This window comes from Euleptes europaea, chromosome 5 (genome assembly GCF_029931775.1).
Source record: "Euleptes europaea isolate rEulEur1 chromosome 5, rEulEur1.hap1, whole genome shotgun sequence".
Taxonomy (NCBI): Eukaryota; Metazoa; Chordata; class Lepidosauria; order Squamata; family Sphaerodactylidae; genus Euleptes; species Euleptes europaea.
The window spans coordinates 94,744,036-94,748,122 of NC_079316.1; the positions used below are offsets into that span (position 1 = coordinate 94,744,036).

The 4,087-nt window shown below is 43.0% G+C and overlaps 1 pseudogene; it reads right to left on the minus strand.

Moving 5' to 3' along the window:
- Positions 1–2,458: 2,458 nt before the first annotated feature.
- On the minus strand, positions 2,459–3,034 carry LOC130478374 (BTB/POZ domain-containing protein KCTD6-like; annotated as a pseudogene).
- Between the last annotated feature and the right edge of the window lie 1,053 nt (positions 3,035–4,087).

Consider the following 4,087-nt stretch of genomic DNA (forward strand, 5'->3'; position numbering starts at 1 on the left):
TAATTCCCCTAAACCCAGGGCCAAGGAGCCCCGTGGCGCAGAGTGGTAAGCTGCAGTACTGCAGTCCAAGCTCTGCTCACGACCTGAGTTCTATCCCAACGGAAGTTGGTTTCAGGTAGCCGGCTCAAGGTTGACTCAGCCTTCCATCCTTCCAAGGTTGGTAAAATGAGTACCCAGCTTGCTGGGGGTAAAGGGAAGATGACTGGGGAAGGCACTGGCAAACCACCCTGTAAACAAAATCTGGTTAGGAAACGTCGGGATTTGACATCACCCCATGGGACAGGAATGACCTGGTGCTTGCACAGGGGACCTTTATCTTTATCTAAACCCACTGCCAGTGCCAGGTTTTTTGCACCTTAGGCAAGTCTAACTACTTGCGCCCCCCCCCCCATTGCAAACCAATTTTCAAAAACAAATGTCTTGTAGAAAAAATAAAAGAACAAAATATTGTCGAAGGCTTTCACGGTCAGAATTCATTGGTTCTTGTAGGTTATCCGGGCTGTGTGACCGTGGTCTTGGTATTTTCTTTCCTGACGTTTCGCCAGCAGCTGTGGCAGGCATCTTCAGAGGAGTAACACTGATGGACAGTGTCTCTCAGTGTCAAGTGTGTAGGAAGAGTAATATATAGTCAGAAAGGGGTTGGGTTGAGCTGAATCATTGTCCTGCAAAAAGTATCAAAGGTAATGTGCTAATCATTGTCCTGTAAGTATCAAGATAATGTGCTAATGAGGGTGTGGTATGTTAATATGGAACCATTGTATCCTGAAGATCATTACAGATCATTTCAGGATACAGATCATTTCAGGATACAATGGTTCCATGTTGCCTGGCTGTAGCGTGGGCCAGCTGGTGGTAGTGTCGACAACCCCTCAGCTGCCCGGGTCGACGCTGCCCAGCTTTCTCCCTGCGGCAACCACCACGGCGGTGCAAGTCTGGGCCAGTGGGCCAGGTCTTGCCACTGCAGTGTTCCCCTGATGCCCCTTGGCTCCAGCATCTGTCCGGCCCGGCGCTGCCTCCTCCCGCCCAGGCCATTGCTCCCACCTCCGCCCTTTGTCATCCGGGCTGGGCTGCGTTACCGGCCTTACCGGCTGGGAGGTGAGTGGGGCCATGGCTGCAAGATGGGCCTGGTCAGAGAATCCTGGGTCAGGTTCCCCAGGCAACCCAGGACAAGGTGGGCAGAGGGAATCTTTGACACTGGGCTTGTGGTTATTTCTCAGTAACTATGGAGTTAACATGTCCCAGGGACACCTTTGAGCACAATGTCCATTTAGGGGTTCTTTCTTAGCTATCACAGAGGTTAAATCAGGGTTTGGCATTGTCAGACAAATGCTGTGTCCAACAGCCTAGCAGAGGATCCAGACTGACCAGAGTTACTTTGGGCAATCTGTCTTCTCGCACTAGCAAACAGGAAGTCGCTGTGACCTCTAAGTTGATCTGACCTTCTGGCTCCAAACCCAGAGAGGTGGATAGTTAGGTGGGATATGTGCATGTGAGTGAGGGTGGCAGGGTGGAGGGAGGAGGCAGTGGCAGGATGCTTAGTGTGGTGTGACTGAAGGACATCTTTCTCAACCCCCCCAACCTGAGGCCAGTCCTGAATGGTCACTTCAATCATCATATTTATTACAGTCATGGACCATCAAATAAAACAAAATATTACCAAATATATGGTAAAACACAAATATTCAGGATAAAACAAAATTCAAATATTTAAAAGGAACATAGACATTACTTAAATAATGTCTGAAATAATAATTTAAATCTGCGGCTGAACATTAGGTTGAGTCATTGGAATCTTGAAGAGTTAACAGGTCTCCAATGTTTCCATAGTTAATGGCTTAGTTGTAACTGACATCTTCAGATTTTTTTCTTCTTGAAAGGCTTCTTGAGCATTCTGCTCATTCCTTTTTGCATCATCTGAGTAATTTGTTAATCATTTTGAGCCCTGAGCTTTTATTTTATTGCATTGCATTTCTTTTGTGCTCCAAGATACCAGACATCCTTCTAGGCCTGTGATTCTGTTCCTCACACAGTATACCAGGATCAAGGCAACTCCTCTGTCTCCCATTGCTTTTTTTTTTTTTTTTGAACTTCCAATTCGTATGACTGTCTGAATGCCAGACTGACTGTTTTAATGACATGCTGGGTTTTTTTTTTTTTATCATTCATAGATAGGAAAACATCTTGCACCTTCTTTCATGATTTAAAAATACCTTGTCAGGTGGATACAGGACACTTTAACATTATGTGCCATTTAACATTTGCATTGTCTGGCACACAGCAGGTAAAAATTGTTCAGTTGGCTCTTCTTGTATAATAAATGGAAGTTTAAGTGGTTTTTGCTTAAAGGGAAAGGAGCTAGTTTAAAATAATGGTCGCTTGTAAGAACCTAAAGATTAGTGGGAGAAGTACTGGTGGGTGAAGTATGTTAATCTCATGGCCCTAAAATAAAAGAAGCCTGTTACAGTCTCTGGTGTCCCATCATGTGCTTATTTTACTTAGTAAAATGGTTAGAAAGGCCTTCCAGCAATTATGGTCAACTGGGTTATCATTGTCATTGGACTGGAGTATTTTGAGAGCTTGTGTGTGCTGGACAGCTCTACCACCTCCTTGAATGTATCCACAGGATACAAAGGTTTGGGGTCATGAAGATGTTGGATTAAGGGTTCACTCTGATAAAAACCTGCTTCTTTCCAGAGCAGGTCAAACTCTTTGAAGTCCAGAGGCAGAGTCATTTCTGATGTCTGTAAAAGTTTCGAACATACCAGAAAAAATGGCCTATCCCAGTCAATGAAGTAATTACCCTGAGAGTCTCTGGCTGTTGGGAAGTCACCCCTAAACATGGCCCCCAGCATTGGTTCAGGATACCTTGTGAGATGGTGAGTGATGCCGTGCACAAGTGTCCATTCACATTAAAAGTGACTGGATCAGTCATTATATATCCCCAGTCACCATTATCCATCTGTTCTGATGCTCGATCAATGCAAGCCTGAATTTACTTGGAAGTCTTTTAAAAGTCTGTACAATTTACCACTTATTCCTCCTCAGCACTGTGGCTTCAGAAGTCCTCCCTTTCTCAATTATGCTTTTGTCTCTTCTGGGGCTGAGAGGCTGGCGGTGGAGACAAGCAAGCATGATTCCAGCTCTAATTAAATAAATAATAAACCATCAATTCATTCCCACCATAAGTAAAACACTTTAAAAAAATCCCCCAAACAAAACCCTCAGCAGTTACCCCTAGCCCCCTGCTACTCTTACCCCAGGGGGAAAAACTGAGCAAATGTGAAGTCTTTAACCCATCAGCACTTTTCATGTGGTCTGATAGAGAGTTTGGTTGTTTTTAAAGTTACTTCTATCATTTTCTTACTTGGCTTACTATTTATCCCATCAGAGAATCCCACTCATGCACAAATTATAAAGAAAGCAGTAGAACAAGCAACTTTAAAATAATACTGGCAATTAGTTGCTAATTACAGCATAAATTTCATCTACTATATGTTCTAACTTCATTGCATTTTAAAAATACATTCATTCATTTGAATAAGTAATAAAAGATACTGTTTATTTTGCAGTTTGGTCTGTTTGCTCCCTGGCCGTTTCTCACCACCCTCGGTTCTCCCCTTCCCCATTTTTTTTGCTACCAAAATGCTGTAAGAGCAAATGAAATGTATGCAATATGTAATCATTTTCATTCAGCCCTATAATCTTTTTAATTGCTCAACTTTGTTATATATAAAGAGGAATATCATTGGATGGGACTAACTTTGTCTAAGCAGAATACTGAATAATACATTCGGTGGGTATTGCAGTTATTTAGGCATTGGTAGAAGATGATAGCAAATGATAATTACATTAGCTGTGCATACTGTGGGGCTTTTACTTGGTAAGGAAGCTAAGATCTTGAGTCATTACATGGGGAAAAACTAAACAAGGGGAGATCCTCCAACCAAACAAAATTTTTTGGAAAAACTGCAAAGCAGATGGCCCGTGATCTGAGGAAATGTTGTGCACTTGTGAAAGAAAGAGCTTGTTATATACACAAGCCTCCGTTTGTGTAATGGTTGCAGCAGTCCACAAAGCTGAAGAGACA